Source organism: Monodon monoceros, unplaced genomic scaffold, assembly GCF_005190385.1.
Source record: "Monodon monoceros isolate NGI ecotype Baffin Bay Population unplaced genomic scaffold, NGI_Narwhal_1 Super_Scaffold_7, whole genome shotgun sequence".
Lineage (NCBI taxonomy): Eukaryota > Metazoa > Chordata > Mammalia > Artiodactyla > Monodontidae > Monodon > Monodon monoceros.
In genome coordinates, this window is record NW_021703784.1 from 27,487,225 (window position 1) to 27,503,995 (window position 16,771).

Genomic DNA, 16,771 nt, shown 5'->3' on the forward strand with positions numbered 1-16,771 from the left:
ACTTATTATCTGACATATTATTTTCCTTTATTTTTATTATTACTAGTTTTATCTATCTACCCTAGAATGTAAGTGACATGAGGATCTGAGATTATACATTTTATTTCTCACAGTATCTCTAGTCCTTAGAGAAGTGCCTGGAATAGTGAGTATGTTATAAATACTTTCTTAAATAAATGAATGGATCAGGGTTGCAGACAGTAAACTAAGGGGAAGAAACCTAGAATTACAATGACATTAATAATTTTTTATTTCTGAAATAAAATAATAAAGTGCTTAAATATATTTTGTAATTTTTCAGCATTAACTGATTTATTTAGAGGGTTAGATTAATTGCAAATGTGTTCTCATTCAATAGAATCCAGATAAATCAAAGAGACAACAATTAATTCAGGATGATTCCCCCCTTCCTATTCAGAATCCATACATGAAAAGAGGAAGAAAAAGTAGCCCATCTCTTTGTTTCTCTTCACAAACACAAAATTTGGGAGAACATCTTTGCCTGACTCAGCTTCTGTCTGAACAGTCTCCATCTGTTCGGCACCATGTGGTACTTGAGCATATGCCAAACAATCAGTCATTCTGCTGTTTGCAAGGAGAGACAATGAAAAGATTAATAAAATTCCTTTTACTCTGATGAGAAACACAACAGCTCAGTGATCTCACACACGCATTCTGGAAATTACTGTGCTACAGAAAACCGTTAAACTTATTTCTGGGCTGAGTGGAATATTAAAAAAACAATTTGACAGAGCAAGTATAATGAACAATGTACATGACAGTCCCCTCTAGTCTACATTTTCCTGCCCAGACTAATGAGATACATTGGGAAAAATCTACACAAGATCCTCAGAAGAAGATGTTTCTTTTGTGTTAAAACACAAAGGCAAGTTAAGGTCGAGTGGTTGCATGAGATCAGAGCAAGAGGCCATCCATATTGGAAATCAACATTGCCACAAAGTTTTCTGTCCCTAAGATCTCCTCAAGTTTTCTGGAAGAAAAGAAAAGTTCAGGGAAACTCCAAGTTTATCAGCAGGATGATTTAAACCAGGTTTTCCCAGGCACCAGTTTGGAAGTTAGTAATTGATCTTAAAGTCTGGTGGGAACTTTATTCTCAGTTTCATGGTCATCTTCTCTTAATTTCTGTTAATTTCTCAGGAAATAACTAATTATTATAATCACTAAAGTTGGAAATTCTGGGTTATAATTTCTTTATAACTTTTTTCCTTATTAAGTATGTGATACATATTCTTTGGCAGATAACTTGAAAAATATAAACAAAGAATACATCCAAATTCCTATAATCTAGTCATGCACTATTAATACTTGGTAGTATATTCTTCTTGAAAGATATATTTTAAAAATTTTATTTGTGTGTACAATATACATAGATACAATATATTTATACACATTTACATATGTTGATATATATACACATAGATAGATATATATGTATATTTATATATATGATATATATATATATATAAAGAGAGAGAGTAGATATAATATTTGGATAGGGAACTGAGGAATGCCCAATGCTGTTAACAATTATTTTACCTATTTCTCATATTCCAGGGAAATTATATAACCCAGAGGGCAAAGATTTGATTACTAGTTGGAACTTTAATGTGGAAGCATGCTAAATTAGAAGTGTGTGTACCAGGAAGGACATCTTTTGCTCAGGTTAGTTAAACCTCATTCTTGTCTCACCTTTTCTTACTAAGGGAGGATGGTCAATGAGGCAACTTTTTCCAAGCAGGAAAAGATGGTAAGTCCTGTCTTACCACCACCCTGTGCAAGGGAAAATTAGAGAGATGCCATTTATCTTATTAAATGTGGCAGATTGAGACATATTGTATCTCAACTCCTTTCCAAAAACTACACTAACATGATAATACTTTTAAAATAACAAAAATCAAAGGAATAAAGAGAATGTGAAATATAGCAGAGCAAAAGATGTCTATACATACAATTTTGGAAGGTGGAAATTAAATAGGAAGTGACACCCAAGTTGACAAAGGAAAGTGAAACTTTAACATGACTGAGAAGAAGCCAATAAGAAGCTAACTGATTCATGCTTCACAGTTTTAGAAAAGCTTAGAAATGAGAGCCAGTGGATATCTCAGTAGAGAAAGGTATGGATTTAGGCAAGATAAATGAGGACTGGCTGAAGTTTTTTTTTTTTTTTCTTTACTTATTTGTTTGTTGTATAAAGATTTTTCAGTCCTCAGACTTTCCTTAAACCCAGCAGAAGATTGGAGTTTAAACTTTGGAGAGGTTGAATTAAAGGTGCTCTGTGCTCAGAGATACTAGGCACAACTGAGAGTAGTAGTAATATACCTGAGAAATGAGATAAAGTAAAAATATTTGTACAATGAATTGGGAAACTTATATTCGTTTGGCCTGTGTGATTCACATAAATTTGGCAGCTAAAATTTCTCCCTAGACCAAGAGACTATATGATTCTTCTCTGGAGCACATGTATTAGCCTAATACATAATACCCACTAACCCTAATTTGGAAATCTTCCAACAAAATAACTAGGTTTAATTACCCTACAAGGAATCCCAACAGTCAACATTTTTATCCATCTCCCTTCACAATTCACAAAAGGCTTCCAATAAAATTTTTGAAGCCCCACTTCCAAGAGAATAATCAGACATTTGGACAGAAAGACCTTACAAGTGAAACAGACAAAATTAAAAATAATAGGAAGTTAGAAACTATAAACTATGATGTCATAGAGATTATGAGAAAAATGCCAAGAAACTATAATTAATTTCTTAAAAGAAATATGAAAAAATATTGTATTTATAGAGAAGGACAGGAGATTATAAGAAGGACTATTCAAAGAATTTGAAAAATAATCTCTTGAAAATATGATAGTAGAAATAGGAATTTTACCATAAGGAATAGAACATAAATTTGAGTTTCTCTCCATGAAAGTAAAATAAAATTAATTGAAAAAAACTGAGTAAAAATATAAGAAAGAGACTCAGTAGACTCAGACCACAGGGTCCAACAGTTCAGTAAAAATAAATAAATAAACAAAAAGAAATAAGGATAAGAAAACTTCTCATAAATGAGGGGCTTACGTTTCCTGATTGAAAGCCTCCGCAGAGTGCCTAGCATATTATAGGTAAAATGAGTGACACCAAAGTACCTCATGAGGAAATTTCAAAACACTAGATTAAAAGTATTTTTTAAAGTATCAAAAAAAAAATCTTACACAAATCTTAAGGCACAGCACAGAAGTATATTTTTCAAAAGCAATGCTGATGGTCAGAATTTAGTAAAATTTAGAATTTTCCTTCAAAAATATGAAAGTTATTTTCAACCTAGAATCTTATTCCCTATAATCAAGTAAACCTAAACTTTTTCACACAAACAACATCCAAAAGAAATTTACCTCTCACACATTTTCCCAGAAAGCTACTCAAGTATATGCTTCAACAAAACAAGGGCTGAAGGCTGACAGGACTCAGTTGAGATTGGAACAAAGGACAAAGGATCATTAAAAGAAGCATTCATGAAAAGAAAGTGAAGAAAACAAGAAAAGTGAAACTTTTAAGATAGCTTCTCTGTACAAATATGATGAGTGGATATTTACACTTACATAGGAGTGTTTGGTGATGAGATAGTTATGGCTATGTAGAAAAATAAGCAAGCAAAAAAACAAAAGACACAATTATGAACACCAGAGAAAAAATTTTACAGAAATATGATTAGATATGAATTACGATTCAACTGTGAATAATTATATACTCATAACAACATATATTAAATATTGGTTTAATCAAAAATGTTTTACATAAATAAACTGAAAGGATGCTAGGGAAGGTAATGATTCCTTTGTGGGTAGCATGTAAAAAATTAAATTCTTATCATCCATATAAAAATTCAATAAATTGTGCCAATTCTCAAATAACAGTATGAGTTATTACTGAGAAATATGACAGTAAATATCACAAGACAAAGTTAAACAATGTTAATAGATTTTCTCTCAGGGAACAAGAAACCAGATTAGGGAAATGGGTTTTATATGCCTGCTGTTTTGATGTAGAGGTGGTGGTGGTTGTAGCTGTGACAAGCCCAGTTTACAAAAGAGAGAAAGAAGGAGAGAGAGAGAGGTAAAGAAGAAAAGGGGAGAGAAGAAAAGGAGAGAAGTAAAGAAAAGTGAGCTAAAGAGATAGGGTAAGCTTTGTTCCAAGAGCACAGTCCTGGTCCTACTTGCCTTCAAAGATTTGTGACTAAAAGTATGACAGGGGTACAACCTACTCCCAAGAGGGAAAGTTATGAATCTTATTCACATCTTTTTTTTCCTTAAATAAGAACATCCCGGAAAATAAACAACCTGATATGTATTCAGACTTTTGTCTTTGCTCAATCATTCATGATATTGTGTTCATAGAACAGAGTGTGACATGAATAAACATTAACAGCAAATACACAAAAATAAATTTATATCTGAATTGCAGATAATTTTTATATATGTATTCACCATGAATCTCAGTCTTGACTGAACATTAAAATCACTTAGGGTGTTTTTTTAAAATCCAAGCCTGGCCCCCAAAACACTCTCTGGGGACAAGGTCCGGGCATCAGTAGTTTTAAGACTCTCCAGGCTATTTTAATTTGCAGGCAAATTGAAATTATGACTGTTTCATTTGGTCCTCAGACTAGAAGTATTGGCATCATCTAGGTACTTTTATTAAAGTAAAATCTCAGAACCTACCCCCAGACCTACAGAAGGAACAGTTTTGGGTGTAGGTAGCAGCAATCTGAGTTTTAATAAGGCTTTCAGGTGATTCTGAAGCATACTATAGTTTGAAAAACTTTGCTTTAGGGTCTTACTTTATACAAGGTAGTTAATGGACTTATTGGGTTGAGCAAAAAGTGCTTTCTGTTTTTAAGTAAAAGTAAAAGACACATTTTTCATTTTCACCAAGAACTTTATTGAACAACGTATTCACTCTTTTGTTCCACTACCCTCTGCCATTTTTCAGGCAACTTCATAATTCCACCTTCCTAAAACTTTTTATCTTTTTGAGCAAAGAACTGTTCCAGGTGCCTTTTAAAGTTTTCCAGGGAATTGAAATTTTTTCCATTAAGAGAATTTTGTAAAGACCTAAATAAATGGAAATCCAAGGGTGAAATGTCTGGTGAATACAGCAGATGAATCAGAACTTCCCAGCCAAGCTGTAACAGTTTTTGCCCGGTCATCAAAGAAACATTCGGTCTTGTGTTATCCTGGTGGAAGACGCGTTTTCTATTGACTAATTCCTGATGCTTTCTGTCGAGTGCTGCTTTTAGTTGGTCTAATTGGGAGCAGTATTTGTTGGAATTAATCGTTTAGTCTTCCAGAAGGAGCTCATAATAGAGAACTCCCTTCCAGTCCCACCATATGCACAACATCACCTTCTTTGGATAAAGACCGGCCTTTGGTGTGGTTATTGGTGGTTCATTTTGCCTGCTCCACAATCTCTTCCATCCCACATTACTGTACAGTATCCACTTTTTACTGCCTCTCACAATTTGCTTTAAAAATTGGACCTTTTCATTACGTTTAAATAGAGAATCACATGTGGAAACACGGTCAAGAAGGCTTTTTTCACTTAGCTTATGTGGAACCCAAACATCAAAGTGAGGAACATAACCAAGGTAGAGCAAATGATTTTCAATGCTTCATTTGGATCTTCTGAGTATGTGGGCTATATCCCACGTGGTATAACACTGATTGTTCTCAATTAATGTCTCAATTTGATCGCTATCAACTTCAACTGGTCTACCTGACGGTGGAGCATTGTTAGCGAGAAATCTTCAGCAGGAAACTTCACAAATTGTTTTTGAAATGTTTGATCAGTCACAGCACCTTCTCCATACACTGCACAAATCTATTTTTGTGTTTTGGTTGCGTTTTTACCTTTCTTGAAATAATAAAGCATAATATGCCAAAAATGTTGCTTTTTCTTCCATCTTCAGTATTAAAATGGCTACACAAAAATTCACCAATCTTGATAAGCCTTTTTTTTTAAATGCTCACTGATATGACAGCTGTCACATAAATTCTAACAAAATTATTTCAAATGAAGTTAAAGACAACTAAGTGCTACTAGAGCCATCTTACAGAAAAACCCAAAAGAAATTTTTTGGCCAATCCAATATAACTAAGCATATCGACTATCCCAGTTTATCAGGATAACCTTAGTTTGATATTTAAAGCCCCATATGCTAGATAAACCAGAATGATTGGCTACCCTCAGCAGCAGTATTACTTGAAATTTTGTTGTAAATAAAAAGTGTCAGGCCCTCCTCTAGACAGCCTAAGCTCAAATTTGCATTTTAAGGAGAGATCTAGATGACTTGCATGTGCTTGACAACTTGAGAAGCACTGCCCTTAGACAGTAATGATTTTCATGCCTACTGCACATTAGAATCACCTGGGTGTCTTTTTAAAAACAATGGTACCCAGGCTTTACCCATGATTGAATCAGAGTTTCTGAGCTTGAGCTCCAGGCCTCTATGAAACTATGATTGAGCACAACTACAAATTTCTTGTTTTGTTTTGTTTATGTTTGTTTATAAACATTTGAAATTTTATTTAAAATAATTACAACCATGAACATTGTTACAGTTAGAGGCCTTCTTGGTTCTCTACAATGACACTGAGCACATTTGTAAGGGGTTCCCATTGTTTGGTCTTAACCATCTTTCAAAGAAGGGAAAAAAAAACTTGGCACACTACCATTTAAGTTGTTTGTTTCTTCACAAATGGTGAAAATACTAAAGAACAGACAAGGAATAATCATAATGTGTGGCCAACATTATAAATATGGAATTATAAATTTAAACATTTGTGCAGGGAGCTCATCTTGGTGCTCTGTGGTGACCTAGATGGATGGGATAGGGAGGCATTAGGGACGTCCAAGAGGTAGGGGATATATGTATATATATAGCTGATTCACTTTGTTGTACAACAGAAACTAATACAACATTGTAAAGCAACTATACTCCAATAAAGAAAGAAATAACTAAAGTATAAAAAGTAAATAAATCTGGTAGTCAATGCAGCTCCGTGGGGTCTCTGCATCTAGTAGGGTCAGTCTCTGCATTCCTGATGATGCTCACTTTTATTCATTTTCCCATGTTCTTCACTCCTGCCTCTTATCCCTCCCATCTGTTCCATCAAAGGTCCAGGGTGTCCCCCAGGCCCCCTTGTCTTCCTCCACAAAAGCCACCCTTTGTCCATGCCCTGGCCATCACAGAAGCCACCTCTGTCTCCACCACAGCCACCTCTGAACATTCCACTAGAACCACTACGGTCCATGAGGCCACCTCGTGCTCTCAGCATGCTACCAGGGCCACCTCTGCCATGGTCACTGCCCGGGGGTGGGAAAGGTGGTGGGAGAAAGCTTTCAGGCTTTGGGGCCTTACACTGGTTGCAATCTGTTCTACAGGTGAAGTTCTGCTTTACACACCCCTGATTGGGCACTGCCAGTCTCCAACTTGGTGCTGGACCTTTCTTCCTCCAGACAGGTTCTCTTGGGAACTGAGGGCCCTCTTGGTGGGAAGCCTCCTCTGTCTCCTCCTCGGCCTCCCATGTAACCCATGGGTCCTCTAGGACCTCCCAGGTCCCTTGGACCTCCTCAGAGAAGTGGCACCATCCCTCTGCCCTCATGGGGTGGCATTCCTCCCTGCATGCTGTTCATTGGAGGCTTCTTCCAAGCCAGAGAAATTTTAAGTTTGCTCCCTTGAAAAACCCTTCCCATCAAACCACTCGACAGCAGTATTGGCAGTTTGTGGGTCTTCATAGGACACTGTAGCATCACCTTTGGCCTTTCCTTGTCCAAGTATATATGAATCATGGGTTGTCCAGCCCTCTTGTTCACCTTAACAACTCCACACTGCTTAAAGAAGTCTGCCAGATCATCTAGAGTCACACTGTCATTTAATTCCTGCACATAAATTGCACTGTTGTCAGAGTCTTCATCTGGATCTGCAGGTGGGCCTAAATCAAGATCTGGTCCTTCATCTATGGGTCCACCAGGCTAATTGGAGCCACCTTGCTCTTCAGTGCCCATTCCACAACGTCCTTTTCCCCATCCACCTGTGTTCATGCTTCCAGGATCAAATCCTCCTCTTCCACTGCCTTGGTTATCAGGGCCACTCATGCTCTGGTTCTCTCCTGGATTTAGGTTTCAAAGAATTATCAGTGTTCTGTGGTTACAACAACTGAAAAATCTCAACAAAAATCATAGTGAAAAATCAAAATGGTTGTCCAGACTAGGATAAATATCTAAAGGTTCTCCATGTCTTTAGGCTAAAATAGATCTTGAACAGTATTATGCTTTTACTTTTTAAGATATGAATTACTGTGCTTTACCTGCACTAAGTAACCACTTTGAAACACATTGCTTTGGGGGTATTATTGAGAAGTAAATATATAAGCAAAATCTCCATGGAATATATTAAGCTTTAGCTGTAAATTAGCTGTTTTGAGCACTTAATTAAAATACTATCTCATTCTTTTCTTAAGTACAGTGATTTTCCTATAAGAAATAGGGTTTAAGATATCAAGAACATGAATTTGCAATCACCCAGCTTAATCAAGCCTGAGTATCCCCATTGCCTACTAATCTATCAGAAACTGATGTGGTCATACATTGTTCATTCAGGTGTGCTGCTGATATGACTCATACTGGCAGAAAGCTCAGGTTCATTAGATAAAAATCAAACTTGATCTTGCATTGTAATGCAGTCTTCTAACATGCATTTAAGAAACAATAATGTAGCTCTTTGTGGTTGCAACCACTTCTATTATTTTCTCCTAGGATATTGTACATATGCTCTTTTGATTTAATCAAATGTATTACAATCACACTTTATCTTACTAACACAACTTTTTTTGAGTATTAAAAAATTCCTCCTGACCCAGCTAAAGAAGAACATGTGATAGAATTTTATTCTTAGAGAATGGGAATGAATTTTTTAATTATCCATATGTTCCTACCCAAAATTCCAAGGACACAGATCTGCTTGACCACTGGCTAGAAGTAAGAGTATCTGGAAGTATGAAGTCAAAAAGCAGAGCAAAGCTGTGTTTACATGAGGTGAATTCTAAATTTTGGTTACGTTAAGTTAGGGTGCGAGCTTTCTTAGCTACCACTAACTGGAATGCAATTATGTATTACTGATCAGGTATTCAATAGTCAAAAATTAGTGGTACATAAAGTATTGCTTTGGCATTTAAGTAGTTACTATCCTCATGATCTATATACTGTCTTGTCATGTATGACAAGATCTGGGACCCAAGTGATAGTCTGAGATACATACAATCTTGAACAATTTTACGTATGTGAGACAGAGTGGGCTAGATACTTGCACCACTCTGACTTGATCTGATCACCTTAGAGCTTCAAGAAGCCAACTGTATAATAACTCTATTGTTTATTGGGATTCCTTTTCCTTGCTTGTCTTTTTTATAAGATCTCTGAAATGCAGCTCTGTTATGGTCAATAGTTTTAGAGAATGAACTTATAATTACCAGGGGGAAGGGCAGGGAAAAGGGATAGACTGGGAGTTCAGGACTAACATGTACACACAGCTATATTTAAAATAAAATGTCTTTCCATGAAGAAAATTTTTTTGTTTTCTCAGATTTTTTTTATGCCAGAAGACTGTTGTTTTTAATAAGTTTTTTCATGTCATATAGTTTTTTGAGTCATATAGCAAGTATTGTTGCCATGCAAGCTATAGGTGTAAAACAGAGAAATTAATGGTTATTCTTCCTTTCTTTTAACAACCATGTAATGAGCACCACCAGTTTTATGCAGGTCTAACTCTGTGATATGCAGAAAGATGAATAATGAAGCAGCCGTTGATCACAGGGTCTAACAATCCAGAAGGGAAAGCAAAAAGTACAGATGCATACAATAACTACAATTGTTAAAAGTGCATTTCATGAGTGGTGTTGAGAAATGCTGGGGCTATGAAAGAGAAAGATCAATTTGATTTTGGAGTATCAGGAAAGACTTCACAAAGTCAGTAGTTAAAGCAATGTTTGTAGATAAGCACTGCAGAAAACCAAAATTTAATCTCTTCTTTCATTTTCTATTTGATGTTTAAATCTCCATACCTCACTTGAACTTTCTCATTTGTAACAGGAGATTTAAAGCTTTTGTCTTAAGGACAGATTGCATATCTAAATATAAAAGGCAAAACCTAAAGGATTTACAAAAAAATCGTAGGAGAAAATCTTTATGACCTTGGAATAGGAAAAGCTTCCTTAAACAGTACATAAAGAGGTTAAGAACATATAAATCTTTTGTTTTGTCTTCATCAACCAGTAATACAGTTGAAGACGGATGGACAAACTAGAAGAAGATGTGAAGATATTGGTGATACTATGTCTGAAAAATGACTCATATCTTAAATATTTTTTAAAATCTCTCAGAATTAGGTAAGGAAAAGACATTTAAAAATAGGTGAGAGGCTTGCCAGTCACATCACAAGATAGGATGTCCACTTGCCCCATAAACATGAAAAGTGTTTGACTTCATTTATTATTGGAGAAATGCAAAATAGAATCACAGTACATATAATTTTACTAGAAGAGTGGAAATGACAAAAGAAAATTCCAAATGTTGAGGAAGATGTGGAGGAACTAGAATTTTCATGTACTCTTAGTAGAAGTATGAACTGATAAAACCACATAGGAAGCTGTTTGACAGTTTCCAATCGAGTGTAAGTTTACCATATGTCTCAGCAATTCCAGCCCTAGGAATATACCTGTATTGTATCCTATTGCTGCTGTAATAAACTACCTTAAACTTAGTGTCTTAAAACAACACAAATTTGTTATCTTACAGTTCTTTAAATCAAAAGCCTCATCAGGTCTCAGTGGGCTAAAATAGAGGTGTCTTATGTTCCTTTCAGCACTTTCTAGGTTAGAGTCTGTTCTGAAGCCATTCCCAACTTCTAGAAGAGTCCTGCATTCCTCGAGTCATGGCCAAGCCCTCCATTATTAACGCCAGGAATGTTGGATTCTCTCACCCTTCTTCCTTCATTATCTCTCTCTCTCTCTCTCTCTCTCTCTCTCTCTTTCTCTCTCGGCCTGTCTCTCTCTCTTTGTGCCTTTCTGTCATCTCTCTGCCTCTCTCTTTGCCTGTATCTCTGTCCCTCTTTGTCTCTGTCTCTCCTTTTCTCTATCTCTCTGATTTTCTTTCTCTCTGTCTGTCTCTTTCTCCTTCTCTCTTTCTTTCACCCACTGTAGCCAGAAAAGTTTCTCTGCTTTTAAAGACCCTTGTGATAAATTGGGCCCATCTGAATAACCTAGCTCACTAACTCCATCCATCTTAAAGTTCTTAAATTAGACACATCTGTAAAGTCCAATTGGTGATGTAACATACTGACAGATTTAAGGATTTAGAAAGTAGTTATCAAGTTCAAAAACAGGCAAAACTCATCACTATATTAGAAATCATGATGGGGGTACCCTTGTGGAGGATGTAATTTATGATTAGAAGAGGACATGGGTGGGGGACATTTCCAGGGTGATAGAACTGTTCTGTTTCTTATCCTGGGTAAATTGTTTAGTGTGTGAAAATTATGTATGTTATGCTTAAATATTACATTCGAAAAATCTGTTGTACTAACTTCACAGAGCAGTAGATATAATAACCATATGATATAACAATATTGGAAATTATTTTTATTGGACTATACTATTTGACAGATGTTGTACAGATTTTTTTTGTTCTGTTCCCACATATCCCATATGATAAGCATTATTATCCTCATTTAACAAATGAAGGGGCTAAGAACCAGAAGTGTTAAGTAGCATAGCTAATAAAGATCACCTTGACTTAAAAAAAATTAGTTTTGTTTTTTACTTTTTGCTTCTATATAATGGAAATCACCTGGTACCTTACTTATATCAAACTTTATCCCTTTCTATATAATATTGGAAATTTTGACCACACTTCTTTATTAGATTCTATTTACTATTTTCTGGTCAGAGACAAATAATTATCTATAACTACATGCAGCATGTAACCAAACTATTTAGGAAAAGAGTTTCAGTTGCTTCCATGCATTTTCTAGACAATAGCATTGAAACCTGAAATGACATTGCATTCCAGAGTATACAGCCAGGACTTCTACTTTTCAAAAGGATATTGTTCTTATAAATCATGGGAGGAAACGAGGTCCTGGAAATGCTAAAGGAGTCTGTAGAGCTATGGGATTCCCTCAACCTTTACCAACAGGTTTCTAGAATACTCCAATTATCTCTGCAGGATCAGGTATGCTTAAGATGAACTCTTCAACACTATAGAGAATACATCCCTTGCCTAGTCTTTGAGGTAAGATTGTTTCATAGAACTTTGGGGTTGCTTCTCTGCTCTAAGATTCTGAGTTTGGAAATGCTATTTGAGATGGGTCTCCCTAAATGGTAACTAAAATCTTTGGTTCTTATGTATTGGTCTGATGGTGGCTACTAGGATATTTGGTTAATCAGTTGCATACTAAAAAAAAATAATGAATTTTTAAATTTCTCATACTTTTGCCACTTCTTGGAATCAAGTTTACCATTATGTCCTGGTAAGACAAGATATATCAGAAACAAAGGAGATTAAGATTCAACCTAAATTCAAATTATGTACTTCTTTATCACATATTCTAGTTATATATTATCAGGATAGATCAGGTATAGGAAATAAATCTGATGCTTTAAACATATTTAACTCCAATATTTTTAGTTTTCTTATTTATATTGGGACTTCAGCATTATTTATTCCAGGCACCCGAAATAATGGGTCAGAATTATTCACATTAATTAAACTTGTATACTAAATATGTTTACACATTTCTCTCACACATAAACTACAAATGTGAGCTCTAAAGAGTTTTTTCATTGAGTTCCAGACTTTTAAAATATATAATTCAAAATATTATTTTGAAAATATTTAAAATATCTATACAAAAGACACTTGAAAGTGCTAGAAAATCTTCATTTTGGAGAAAGAAAGAGAGTTGGGGGGTTGTCAATGTCATAAAAAATTAGATTTTGAAGACAAACAAGAGAAGAATAAACATAAAGGAAAAGCTGCATTACTATAATCACCTGACAAATGACTTCTACATTTTTATGTTCTTTTAATTTTGGAATAAGTAGAAAATATTAAAAAGTGTGCCAAAATGAGATATAGATTTTCCCCTTGTTTTCTCAACTTATAGAAAAAAAAAAGCAATATTGCTTTTTGTTTCTGCAACTAGGAAAAGTCAAAAAGAACTGGCTAAAATGCACATCTTCCCACAATTTATTTTTGGTGTGCCAGGCCAAACTGTTGCAGAAGGATACTTGTTGAATTTCAATCTGGCTTGCCGTCTATCAGCACTTCAGTGCACTTCCACCATCACTTTGCATGCAAGATTGGTAGACAGGTAAGGTTACAACAGGAAAACAAGGTAGTTTATCACATGGAGGCTGCAACCCAGAAGTTCTGGATTCAAATGCAAAAAGTTATGCCTCTCTATGCTCCGCTTTTTTTCATCCCTAAGATGAGAGTAACATTAATAATAGCACCTACCTCACAGTGTTGTTGTGACAATTAACTGAGCTAATATTTAAAAATTGCTTAGAACAATGTCCAGAATATTAGAAATGTTGCATAAGTTTTAGCCACAGTATATAGGCTTTTCTTTAGCTCAAGTGAAAGCATGATATTTCTTGGAAATGTAGAGGGAACTGCCCTTGAATGCCAGTAAATATATGTTTGAAAAATATTATCTTTATCCTGAAGGAGCAGCTAAAGTTATTGAAAGGACTGCCAGGACACATTCACTGGTTATCTGATTTTCAGAATGGGCTCTGAGCCTAGAGCTGGATTTAGTCTCCTCTGTTTCTAGAGCTGTCTACTGGCCACACATTTAAATGAGCACTTTTATTGCCCGGAAACATACAGACATCAGGCTAAGCTTTCTATACGACAACAGAAGAATCTGCACCTGACTAAGCTAAGGCAGTGCCCCTATAGGACTGCATAAGTCCTGAGGAATGGCTGTCTGTACTACTACTGCTTGTGTAACTAGTTATGTTAGAAAGAGAACATGTCTCTGGTAAATGATTCTCGAACACATGAGTGAAGTAGCATGCATATGGATTTTGTTTTGTTTTGTTTTCTGTTTACATTCAACATGTAGAGAATAAACAACATGTACTACAATGTGTACCACATTGAAAGAAAACTCAAATGATATTGTTGAATTTATAAGGAAAAAGCATTAGTGTTACTACTAATTTTCACTTAAAGAGATTTACCAAATAATTCTTAAAATAAGCAATATCCCCTAGAACATTTCAAATGTTTTCAATATTCAACGTGTATTTATTGAGCACTACTATGGGCCAAGTACCAATCTTACCCAATCTTAATTTAAGTGAGAGTAGGTGTAGAAAAATACTGTATTGAGATTTAAACCATCTTTCTTAGCCTTTGTTATTTGACATTTATACAAGTATTTTTTGTATACTTGACATTACTAAGTATAATTTACACAGTTAATTTTCTGTCAATGGGTACTTTAACCACAAAAACACTAAAATTACTTCCAGTTATAGTAATACATAACTTTACTGATTTTTCCAATCAAAAGTGACTAAAAACAATAATTTAAGAATATATATCATTATTGTCCCTTATATTAACTAATGTGGTCTGTAAATTAGTATATTGCTGAATGCTACTTAAAAAGAAAAGAATTGGAGGAGATAAACCACTGGGAAGCAAAGTTTAAACTTATATTCCTCTGTTTCTTGTAAACTGGTTATTATTTTCTTTAAATGTTATTAAATGGAACAGAGGCTCTCTGAGATAGTCAACTGTTCTAGTATTTATATCTATTTTTTAATCTCACAAGAGTGTAACATTTAAGTGTGAGAACTGAGATGACCCTAGAGTTTTCTTTGTTAATAAGAAATTGAATTTGTCCATTTGACTAAAGCGTAGCTTTTGACTCCACTCTTTGGCAATGTGGATGCTGTCTGAATTATTTTTTCATATTCACAGCAGGATGGCAGTTTCATTCGCAAAGTTCCTAGTCCAATTTTCATATCTAGCAAAATTTAATCCATGTGATCTGAGATTTTACACTTTCTAGTCTCATTTTCTGAACTTCTTTTATCCTAAATAGATGCAACTCATGAGAAATAATGAGACTCTAACCTCCTACTCTTTTTTTTTTTGTGGTACGTGGGCCTCTCACTGCTGTGGCCTCTCCCGTTGTGGAGCACAGGCTCCAGACACGCAGGCCCAGTGGCCATGGCCCACAGGCCCAGCCGCTCTGCGGCATGTGGGATCCTCCCGGACCGGGGTACAAACCCGTGTCCCCTGCATCAGCAGGCGGACTCTCAACCACTGTGCCACCAGGGAAGCCCAAACCTCCTGCTCTTAAGGATGATTTTTACAGCTCCCAAGTTATAATTCTCCACCAAAACTTCCTCTCTAAATCCATCCTGGCTTGTTTTCTCAGTCTCTGTCTCCTAATGAAAGTAAAAAGAAAAATATTGATGAAAGACTAAAAAATGATTAGTAAATCAAGTATCTATAGGACAGGATAGTTACTCAGTTTCAAAGCTTACCCAAAATTATATTTTCAACCAGTTGTTCAAATAATTGAAAAAAGATGAAGGGTATGTCTACCTATTTATGGAAGGGAAGGCAGTGGTGAGCTACTTCTGCTATTTTATACTTGGCTGAGCAACTGTGTATTTTTTTTAAATATAATACCTCTCCAATTTCAATTACCAGCTATTGTTCCTTAATTTTTGGCAACTGTTTGGCCTTCATTTATTGTTTTTATACTTTTCTCTGTGTTTATGTGTATTTTACTGGGAAAATAGAAGAAATTGAGGTTGCTGGACCAATGTCATTTTTTAAAAACAACTTTATTGAGATATAATTTATATGACATAAAATTAACTCATTTCAAGTATATAATTCAATGTTTTTAGTATGTTCAGAGTTCTGCAAGCAGCATCCTAACCAATTTTAGGAAATTTTAATAAACATTAAAAAGAAACCTGATAGCCATTAGCTTTCTCTCCCCATTTCTTGCCCAAATCCTCCAGGCACAGGCAACTACTAATACATGTTCTCTTTATACATTTGCTTATTCTGGACATTTCATACAAATGACATAGAATACGTGGTCTTTAGTGACTGGCTTATTTCACCTAGTATAATGTTTTAAATGCTTATCCATGTTTTGGCATATATCACTACTTTGTTTCTTTTATGGCCAAATGATAGTCATTTGTATGTATATACTACATGTTTATCTGTAAATTAGTTAATGCATTGGTTTAACTTTTTGGCCATTGTTAGAAATGCTGCTATGAACATTTATGTAATTTTTTTCCAAAACTTTTAGTGGAGTATAGTTGATTTACAATGTTGTGTTAGTTTCCAGTGTACAGCAAAGTGAATCAGTTATACATATACATATATCCACTCTTTTTTAGATTCTTTTCCCATATAGGCCATTACAGAGTACTGAGTAGAGTTCCCTGTGCTATACTGTAAGTCCTTATTAGTTGTCTATTTTATATATAGTAGTGTGTATATGTCAATCCCAATCTCCCCATTAATCCCTCTCCTCCTCTTATGCCCTGGTAACCATAATTTATTATGATTACTCTATTTCTCTTTTGTAGATAAGTTCATTTCTATGCTTTTCTTTAGATTCCACATATAAGCATATTGTATGATAT

The 16,771-nt window shown here is 35.0% G+C and overlaps 1 pseudogene; it reads right to left on the reverse strand.

The window, feature by feature from the left end:
- Nucleotides 1-7,090: 7,090 nt before the first annotated feature.
- The window catches only part of LOC114887525, a 36,779-nt pseudogene continuing 27,098 nt past the window's right edge, over nt 7,091-16,771 (reverse strand).